General features: G+C 44.9%; 1 pseudogene; it reads right to left on the bottom strand.

The window, feature by feature from the left end:
- Positions 1-2,363: 2,363 nt before the first annotated feature.
- Positions 2,364-8,846, bottom strand: LOC115113867 (trypsin-2-like; annotated as a pseudogene).
- Between the last annotated feature and the right edge of the window lie 2,517 nt (positions 8,847-11,363).

Below are 11,363 nucleotides of genomic sequence, written 5' to 3'. Positions count from 1 at the left end.
CCTAAACTCACAAGCCGCTCCAAATGAGCAGAACGAAGACCAGAGATATCATGGTTGCTGTGTGATCCTGTCAATGAGTGAGGTTGACCTGCACCCCTGCTTTATATATAAATTCAGAAGTTCTGCCTCAGTTTCAGGGCAACGTCATTGGCTCTTGACTGACCAATCAGCCATAGGACGATACTGTAAGATTATGCGATTCCTTATCAGTTAGGCTTTCCATACATTTTGGGGGGCAAGAAAGCCATGTAGATAAGGCTGGGGTTAGAGTTGGAGTTAGGGATGGGGTTGAGTCAGGTGTTGAACATAAGGCAAAGGTCATAACAGTGTCACCAATGAGTTAATAGCAAATATTAGAATGAGTTTAGAATACTGTCGTTTTTGGACTCATAAGATATCCTTGCCCGGCTGTGACCCAATTCTACCAATGATTAAATGGGTTTATGTTAGATGTTTACTAATGAACTTGGGACTTGGTGACCCTCTGTAAGATGTACCTTGCTGCCCGACAGGAATTCTGAAAGGTTTGGCATGTGGCCACAGCAGCAGCATGAAGTGGAAAAACTCAAAGGGAGGTAATAGATTAGACTAGACTACATGGTGCCGGAGAAGATGGCTGACGTTTTATTGGCTCTTAATGTGCTATTTTGTTTGTTTTTTGGCATTGTTTGTAACATGTTTTGTACATAATGTTGCTGCTAACGTCTCTTATGACTGAAAAAAGCTTCTGGACATCAGAAAAGCGATTATTCACCTCGATTGGGCAAATAAATGTTCTTTAATGAGTCGGACAGAAGGATGAACTCCAAACACCCGAACAGGCCCTCATCCCAGTCATTCGATGGAGAAGGAAACTGCAATTTCGTGGAAAGATATCGGGTGTCTTGTGAAAATCATGCGACAAGTGGCTAATCACCTTTACTATCTGTACTGTTAGCCAATGTTCAATCACTGGAAAATAAATGGGATGAACTGAAAGCACGTATATCCTACCAACGGGACATTTAAAAACTGTAATATCTTATGTTACACAGAGTCGTGGCTGAACGACGACATACATTTTTTGAAATGTATTTGTTATTTCACCTTTATTTAACCAGGTAGGCCAGTAATTTACAACTGCGACCTGGCCAAGATAAAGCATAGCAGTGCGACTTAAACAACAACACAGAGTTACACATAAACAAACGTACAGTCAATGACACAAAAGAAAAATAGAAAGATCTATATACAGTGTGTGAAATGTAGAAGAGTAGGGAGGTAGGAAATAAATAGGCCATAGAGGAGAAAATAATAACAATGTAGCATTAATACTGGAGTGATATATGTGCAGATGGTGATGTGCAAGTAGAGATACTGGAGTGCAGAAGAGCAAGAGGGTAAATAATAATATGGGGATGAGGTAGTCGGGTGTGCTCTTTACAGATTGGCTGTGTACAGGTACAGTGATCGGTAAGCTGCTCTGACAGCTGATGCTTAAAGTTAGAGAGGGAGATATAAGACTCCAGCAATTCTTTCCAGTCATTGGCAGCAGAGAACTGGAAGGAGAGGCGGCAAAAGGAAGTGTTGGCTTTGGGGATGACCAGTGAGATATACCTGCTGGAGCGCATGCTATGGGTGGGTGTTGCTATGGTGACCAGTGAGCTGAGATAAGGCGGGGCTGTACCTAGCAAAGACTTATAGATGACCTGGAGCCAGTGGGTTTGGCGACGGATATGTAGTGAGGGCCAGCCAACGAGAGCATAGAGGTTGTAGTGGTGGGAGGTATATGGGGCTTTGGTGATAAAACGGATGGCACTGTGATAGACTACATCCAGTTTGCTGAGTAGAGTGTTGGGGGCTATTTTGTAAATGACATCGCTGAAGTCATGGATCGGTAGGATAGTCAGTTTTACGAGGGTATGTTTGGTGGCATGGGGGAAGGAGGCTTTGTTTGCGAAATAGGAAGCCGATTAATAACATACAGCTGGTGGGTTATAAACTCTATCGACAGGATAGAACAGCAGCCTCTGGTAAGACAAGTGGTGGGGGCCTATGTATATTTGTAAACAACAGCTGGTGCATGGTATCTAAGGAAGTCTCAAGGTTTTGCTCGAGGTAGAGTATCTCATGGTAAGCTGTAGACCATATTATCTACCTAGAGAGTTTTCGTCTGTATTTTTCGTAGCAGTCTGCATACCACCACAGACTGATGCTGGCACTAAAACCGCGCTCAATGAGCTGTATACTGCCATAAGCAAACAGAAATACGCTCATCCAGATGCGGCGCTCCTAGTGGCTGGGGACTTTAATGCAGGGAAACTTAAGTCAGTTTTACCTCATTTCTATCAGCATGTTAAATGTGCAACCAGGAGAAAACAACTCTAGACCACCTTTTCTCCACACACGGGGGGGGCACACATGGTGCCAGCGGGGGAACAGCTGGTTGGCAGAGCAACAAGCTGCACGTAGGTGTTGAGGGTGATGGGTTTTCTCAACTTGATCAGCATGATGTCATTGTCGATGTAGTAGGAGCTGTAGTTGGGGTGACGGATCACACGGGAAGAAGAGGAACTGCTCGTTACCCTCAGTCACCTGAATGTTGTGCTCGCCCAGACGGACCTCCACATGAGAAGATCAGAAGATTCTAGGAATACTCCTGAGTGGCGCAGGAGTCTAAGGCACTGCATCTCAGTGCTAGAGGCGTCACTACAGATCCTGGTTCGCTCCTGGGCTGTATCACAACCAACAATTGACCCAGCGTCGTCCAGGTTAGGGGAGGGTTTGCTAGAGTAGGCCGGTCATTGTAAGATAAGAATTTGTTCTTTACTGACTTGCCTAGTTAAATAGGTTAAATAAAATAAATACATGTGTGAGAGAGAGGTCCAATTAATTAACTTTAAGTTAAATACAAACTCTAAAACTATGTCCTTTAGTTTAGCCAAGGTTAGATTGTCACTAACCATGTTTCCATCCGAACAAATAAAGTACCTGTCGGATAAAACAACTCACAACAGGCCTGATGGAAACAGTATAAACAGACGTATCTCCAGCCAGCCTAATTACTCACTGGACTCCTATGATCACTCGACTAAGCATGCCTCTCCCTAATGTCAATATGCCTTGTCCATTGCTGTTCTGGTTAGTGATTATTGTCTTATTTTACTGTAGAGCCTCTAGCCCTGCTCAATATGCCTAAACCTCCCATTTAGTTCCACCTCCCACATATGCAGTGACATCACCTGATTTAAATGTCTCTAGAGACAATATCTCTCTCATCATCACACAATGCCTAGGTTTACCTACAATGTATTCACATCCTACCATACCTTTGTCTGTACATTATGCCGTGAATCTATTCTATCGCGCCCAGAATCCTGCTTCTTTTACTCAGTGTTCCAAACTTACTAGACGACCAGTTCTTACAGCCTTTAGCCGTACCCTCATCCTACTCCTCCTCAGTTTCTCTGGTGATGTAGAGGTTAATCCAGGCCCTGCAGTGCCTAGCTCCACTCCTCCTCCCCAGGTGCTCTTATTTGTTGACTTCTGTGACCGTCAAAGCCTTGGTTTGATGCATGTTAACATTAGAAGCCTCCTCCCTAAGTTTATTTTATTCACTGCTTTAGCACACTCTGCCAACCCGGATGTCCTAGTCGTGTCTGAATCCTGGTTTAGGAAGACCACCAAAAACCATGAAATTTCCATCCCTAACTATAACAATTTCCACCAAGATAGAACAAAGGGGGTGGAGTTGCAATCTACTGCAGAGATAGTCTGCAGAGTTCTGTTTTACTATCCAGGTCTGTACCCAAAACAATTTGAGCTTCTACTTTTAAAAATCCACCTTTCCAGAAACAAGTCTCTCACCATTGCGGCTTGCTACAGACCACCCTCTGCCCCCAGCTGTGCCCTGGACACCATATGTGAATTAATTGTCCCCCATATATCTCCAGGACACGTGTTGCTAGGTGACCTAAACTGGGACATGACTAACACCCCAGCCATCCTTCAATCTATTTATTTATTTATTTTACCCCTTTTTCTCCCCAATTTTGTAGTATCCAATTGTTAGTAGTTACTATCTTGTCTCATCGCTACAACCCCGTACGGCTCGGGAGAGACAAAAGGTTGAAAGTCACGCGTCCTCCGATACACAACCCAACCAAGCCACACTGCTTCTTAACACAGCACGCATCCAACCCAGAAGCCAGCCACACCAATGTGTCGGAGGAAACACCGTGCACCTAGCAACCTTAGTTAGCGTGCACTGCGCCCGGCCTGCCACAGGAGTCGCTGGTGCGCGATGAGACAAGGATATCCCTACCGGCCAAGCCCTCCCTCACCCGGACGACGCTAGGTCAACTGTGCATCGCCCCACGGAACTCCCGGTCGCAGCCGGTTACGACAGAGCATGGGCGCGAACCCAGAGTCTCTGGTGGCACAGCTGGCGCTGCAGTACAGCGCCCTTAATCACTGCAATCCTACAATCTAAGCTTGATGCCCTCAATCTCACACAAATGATCAATGAACCTACCAGGTACAACCCCAAATCCGTAAACACGGGCACCCTCATTGATATCACCCTAACCAACTTGCCCTCCAAATACACCTCTGCTGTTTTCAACCAAGATCTCAGCGATCACTGCCTCATTGCCTGCATCCGTAATGGGTCTGAGGTCAAACGACCACCCCTCATCATTGTCAAACGCTCCCTAAAACACTATCAGCGAGCTTTCTAATCGGCTTTCTAATCGACCCGGGTATCCTGGAAAGATATTGACCTCATCCCGTCAGTAGAGGATGCCTGGTTATTCTTTAAAAGTGCCTCCCTCACCATCTTAAATAAGCATGCCCCATTCAAAAAATGTAGAACCAGGAACAGATATAGACCTTGAATCACTCCAGACCTGACTGCCCTTGACCAGCACAAAAACATCCTGTGGCGTACTGCATTATCATCGAATAACCCCCGTGATATGCAACTTTTCAGGGAAGTTAAGACCAATATACACAGGCAGTTAGCTTTCCTAAGGCTTGCTTTTTCAAACAGAAATTTGCATCATGTAACACAAACTCAAAAATGTTCTGGGACACTGTAAAGTCCATGGAGAATAAGAGCACCTCCTCCCAGCTGCTCACTGCACTGAGGCTAGGAAACATTGTCACCACCGATAAATCCACTATAATTGAGAATTTCAATAAACATTTTTCTACGGCTGGCCATGCTTTCCACCTGGCTATCCCTACCACGGTCAACTGCCCTGCAACCCCCACAGCAACTCACCCAAGAATCCCCCATTTCCCCTTCACCCAAATCCAGATAGCTGTTCTGAAAGAGCTGCAAAATCTGGACCCCTACAAATCAGCTAGGCTAGACAATCTGGACCCTCTCTTTCTAAAATTATCTGCCAAAATTGTTGCAACCCCTATTACTAGCCTGTTCAACCTCTCTTTCGTATCATCTGAGATTCCCAAAGATTGGAAAGCTGCCGTGATCATCCCCCTCTTCAAAGAGGGAGCCACTCTAGACCCAAACTCCTACAGACCTATATCTATCCTACCCTGCCCTTTCTAAGGTCTTCGAAAACGAAGTTAACAAACAGATTACCGACCATTTCGAATCCCACCGTACCTTCTCCGCTATGCAATCTGGTTTCAGAGCTGGTCATGGGTGCACCCCAGCCACGCTCAAGGTCCTAAACAATATCATAACCGCCATCGAATAGAGACATTACTGTGCAGCTGTATTCATCGACCTGGCCAAGACTTTCGACTCTGTCAATCACAACATTCTTATCGGCAGTCTCTATGGGGGTGCCACAGAGTTCAATTCTCGGGCCGACTCTCTTCTCTGTATGCATCAATGATGTCGCTCTTTCTGCTGGTGATTCTCTGATCCACCACTACGCAGACAACGCCATTCTGTATACTTCTGGCCCTTCTTTGGACACTGTGTTAACTAACCTCCAGACGAGCTTCAATGCCATACAACTCTCCTTCCGTGGCCTCCAACTGCTCTTAAATGCAAGTAAAACTAAATGCATGCTCTTCAACTGTTCGCTGCCCACACCCGCCCGCCTGACTACCATCACTACTCTGGACGGCTCTGACTTAGAATATGTGGACAATTACAAATACCTAGGTGTCTGGCTAGACTGTAAACTCTCCTTCCAGACTCACATTAAGCATCTCCAATGCAAAATTAATTTAATCAGCTTCTTATTTCGCAACAAAGCATCCTATTTCGCAACAAAGCACTCATGCTGTCAAACATACCCTCGTAAAACTGACCATCCTACCAATCCTCGACTTCGGCAATGTTATCTACAAAATAGCCTCCAACACTCAACAAATTGGATTCAGTCTATCACAGTGCCATCCTTTTTGTCGCCAAAGCCCCATATACTACCCACAACTGCGACTTGTACGCTCTCGTTGGCTGGCCCTCGCTTCATTCTTGTCGCCAAACCCACTGGTTCCAGGTCATCTACAAGTCTTTGCTAGGTAAAGCCCCACCTTATCTCAGCTCACTGGTCACCATAGCAACACCCACCCGTAGCACACACTCCAGCAGGTATATCTCATTGGTCACCCCCAAAGCCAATTCCTCATTTGGCCGCCTCTCCTTCCAGTTCTCTGCTGCTAATGACTGGAACAAACTGCAAAAATCACTGAAGCTGGAGACTCATATCTCCCTCACTAGCTTTAAGCATCAGCTGTCAGAGCAGCTCACAGATCACTGCACCTGTACATAGCCATCTGTAAATAGCACTTCCAACTACTTCATCCCCATACTGTATTTATTTATTTATCTTGCTCCTTTGCACCCCAGTATCTCTAATTGCACATTCATCTTCTGCACATCTACCATTCCAGTGTTTTAATTGGTATATTGTAATTTCCCTCGCCGCCATGGCCTATTTATTGCCTTTACCTCCTTTATCTTACCTCATTTGCACACACTGTATATATACTTTTTCTACTGTATTATTGACTGTATGTTTGTTTTTTCCAGTGTCGAACTGCTTTGCTTTATCTTGGCCACTTATTCTCAACTAGCCTACCAGGTTAAATAAAATAAAGGTGAAATATATATATTTTGAAATAATAATATTTAATTAACTTTCCAAGATGTTGACAGAACAAAATTCGCTAGACAGGGGTGTACACAATATATTGGAAGTAGTTCACATGATACTTACGACTTGTAGCAGTGAGCAGCAGACACCACCATGTGCTGGAGATCAGGGAGCCACTACAGAAGTGGTAGCCAGACTGCAGAGACACCTGATGGTGCTGGGAGTAGGGCTTGCACTCATACCCTTTGACGATCTTGTCGTCCTCCATGGCGACTGGAAATCGAGAGCATTCTTAGCTATATTTCCTCACCTTTTGAGATTATTTAAAAAAGCATAGCACTGTGATAAAAGTGGAATAAAAGTTCTTAATGATGATTAATGATGTTAGTGTCATAACACAGTCCTCTATGACCATTTCTACGCTGCTCCAATGAGCAGAGCAAAGACCAGGGAAATCATGGTTGCTGTGTCATCCTGTCGATGAAAGGGATTAATCTGCACCCCTGGTTTATGTTCCGCCCAGTTTCATGGACTGTTTGATATGTCAAGAGATCTCTAAATCAGGTTTAAAAGGTTCTCTGGACAGCAAATAATACAGCAGGTAGCATCAAGCTGTAAATGTTAGAAAGTTGTGCATCCTCACCACTCACTGGGGAAGGTTAAGTTACGGGAAGGGTCAACTGATCCTAGCTCTGTGTCCAAGACCAACGTCTATGTGAATGAGACTCAAACCTGTCAAATCCCCTTGCAAAATGTAGGCCTACCTTTTCATTAAGTATTGGTCAACGTTGTCTTATTAGTCCCAGTACAGTGATTATTGAGTTAATTCCAGATTTAGGACTGGATTCAATCCGTATTGTGGAAGTTTCATTCAAGGTCAGCGTTAATATGTGAAGGTCATTTCAGATTGAGCTGACATATGCAACGTTTACTGTGAATGCCGTCTCCGCGAACAGGGGAAAATAACTTTACATTTCAATCGAGTTATAACGCGGATCTTCTGCCAACATCCTTTCATACGGATGAAATCCAGCCCTTCATTTGTACCAGAAGACAGTGATACAGTACACTAAAACTGCCAGTTTGAGATTACCAGTATTCTCTGCATTTCAAACTGTCTTGACCTCAACAAGGCTGCAACACTGCTGTGTGGTTCAGACACACACAATCTACCCAAAGGCCTACCATCATTTTGTAGATTAGATTTTTATTTACATGCACAAGGTCTCAGATGTCATTGCAGTGTACAGTGATGTACTTAAGCTCCGAGCTCCAACAGTGCAGGTGTGAATGAAACAATCAAATAAAAAGGATATATACATTTAGAAATGTGACAATGATGAAAATGAAATGTCCATAGAGGGAGCAGCGGGGGTGGGGGTGGCAGTCTGTTCCTTTTCGCTATGCTGGTTGGTGCCGTTTAAGTTGAGGGAGGACAATCCTTTTTTTATGAGCAAAAGGCCTTATTTCTATTGCAGCATATTGGATGTATGTCATTCATTTTCCATTCACCCAGTTCAATGTGACAGCGATAGGTTTAGGCTACTACATGATTCTCATATTTTCCCTATACTCATCATGAGGTTGCTACAACCTAGTCTATAAATGAAAGTGTACATTGTAGGTGCATAGGTTGAGAGAAATTTGAGTAATCAAGGTGACAGACATAGACACATTCAATACTGCCTTGCCTGCATCTTGCAGGGCTGTGGACATAAAGTTAGAGTTAGGGTTGAGCCAGGATGTGGACATGAAGCTAGGGTTAGGGTTGAGCCAGGATGTGGACATGAAGCTAGGGTTAGGGTTGAGCCAGGATGTGGACATAAAGTTAGGGTTAGGGTTGAGCCAGGATGTGGACATAAAGCTAGGGTTAGGGTTGAGCCAGGATGTGGACATGAAGTTAGAGTTAGGGTTGAGCCAGGATGTGGACATGAAGTTAGAGTTAGGGTTGAGCCAGGATGTGGACATGAAGCTAGGGTTAGGGTTGAGCCAGGATGTGGACATGAAGCTAGGGTTAGGGTTGAGCCAGGATGTGGACATGAAGTTAGAGTTAGGGTTGAGCCAGGATGTGGACATGAAGCTAGGGTTAGGGTTGAGCCAGGATGTGGACATGAAGCTAGGGTTAGGGTTGAGCCAGGATGTGGACATGAAGTTAGAGTTAGGGTTGAGCCAGGATGTGGACATGAAGCTAGGGTTAGGGTTGAGCCAGGATGTGGACATGAAGCTAGGGTTAGGGTTGAGCCAGGATGTGGACATGAAGCTAGGGTTAGGGTTGAGCCAGGATGTGGACATGAAGCTAGGGTTAGGGTTGAGCCAGGATGTGGACATGAAGCTAGGGTTAGGGTTGAGCCAGGATGTGGACATGAAGTTAGAGTTAGGGTTGAGCCAGGATGTGGACATAAAGTTAGGGTTAGGGTTGAGCCAGGATGTGGACATGAAGTTAAGGTTAGGGTTGAGCCAGGATGTGGACATAAAGTTAGGGTTAGGGTTGAGCCAGGATGTGGACATAAAGTTAGGGTTAGGGTTGAGCCAGGATGTGGACATGAAGTTAGAGTTAGGGTTGAGCCAGGATGTGGACATAAAGTTAGGGTTAGGTCGAGCCAGGATGTGGACATAAAGTTAGGGTTAGGGTTGAGCCAGGATGTGGACATGAAGTTAGAGTTAGGGTTGAGCCAGGATGTGGACATAAAGTTAGGGTTAGGGTTGAGCCAGGATGTGGACATGAAGCTAGGGTTAGGGTTGAGCCAGGATGTGGACATGAAGCTAGGGTTAGGGTTGAGCCAGGATGTGGAAATGAAGCTAGGGTTAGGGTTGAGCCAGGATGTGGACATGAAGCTAGGGTTAGGGTTGAGCCAGGATGTGGAAATGAAGCTAGGGTTAGGGTTGAGCCAGGATGTGGACATGAAGCTAGGGTTAAGGGTTGAGCCAGGATGTGGACATGAAGCTAGGGTTAGGGTTGAGCCAGGATGTGGACATGAAGCTAGGGTTAGGGTTGAGCCAGGATGTGGACATGAAGTTAGAGTTAGGGTTGAGCCAGGATGTGGACATAAAGTTAGGGTTAGGGTTGAGCCAGGATGTGGACATGAAGTTAAGGTTAGGGTTGAGCCAGGATGTGGACATAAAGTTAGGGTTAGGGTTGAGCCAGGATGTGGACATAAAGTTAGGGTTAGGGTTGAGCCAGGATGTGGACATGAAGTTAGAGTTAGGGTTGAGCCAGGATGTGGACATAAAGTTAGGGTTAGGGTCGAGCCAGGATGTGGACATAAAGTTAGGGTTAGGGTTGAGCCAGGATGTGGACATGAAGTTAGAGTTAGGGTTGAGCCAGGATGTGGACATAAAGTTAGGGTTAGGGTTGAGCCAGGATGTGGACATGAAGCTAGGGTTAGGGTTGAGCCAGGATGTGGACATGAAGCTAGGGTTAGGGTTGAGCCAGGATGTGGAAATGAAGCTAGGGTTAGGGTTGAGCCAGGATGTGGACATGAAGCTAGGGTTAGGGTTGAGCCAGGATGTGGAAATGAAGCTAGGGTTAGGGTTGAGCCAGGATGTGGACATGAAGCTAGGGTTAGGGTTGAGCCAGGATGTGGACATGAAGCTAGGGTTAGGATTAGGGTTAGAGTTATGGGTACGGGTTGAGCAGGGGTGTAGACTTTAATCTAGTGTCACCCACAGGAGGTCGGTGGCACCTTAATTGGGGAGAACAGGCTTGTGGTAATGGCTGGAGCTGAATCAGTGGAATGGTATAAAATACATGTGTTTGATGCCATTCCATCTGCACTGTTCCAGCTATTATTATGAGTCGTCCTCACCTCAGCCGCCTCCACAACTGTGAAAGTACAACTGTTTATTTGAATCTTCTGTTAATACCTAATAATAATAAATTACACTACCCAAATGTGTGCTTACTTTAACTGCGTACAGTATAACTTATGTAATGAACAGTATGTAATGAACTCATGACCCTAAGGTATACAGAGTCTATTTTTTCAACAGCCTTGAATTACTTTTCAACAAAACCTCTTAAACCCAGTTTACTTGTTTACAAAGCTAAAATTGTCCTTGTGAGCAGCAAAGCTGTGTTTGTCAACTTCTGCAAGAGAATACCAGCGTGTGAAACATACAGCTGTGTTGCAGCCATGTTGAGGTCAACATACAGTCTGAACTACATAGAATACTGTTCATCTCAAACTGGCAGTTGTAGTGTACTGTACATGTATCAATGTCTTCTGTAAGAAATTAAATCAAACTAGATGGTAAGAACCTGCACTTAAGAAGTACTGGGACAAATTAATACACATATTTAGCTTT

The sequence above is a fragment of the Oncorhynchus nerka genome, linkage group LG3 (genome assembly GCF_034236695.1).
Source record: "Oncorhynchus nerka isolate Pitt River linkage group LG3, Oner_Uvic_2.0, whole genome shotgun sequence".
Classification (NCBI taxonomy): Eukaryota; Metazoa; Chordata; class Actinopteri; order Salmoniformes; family Salmonidae; genus Oncorhynchus; species Oncorhynchus nerka.
Note: the sequence above shows the minus strand (reverse complement) of the source record. Positions and strands in the feature narration are given on the sequence as shown.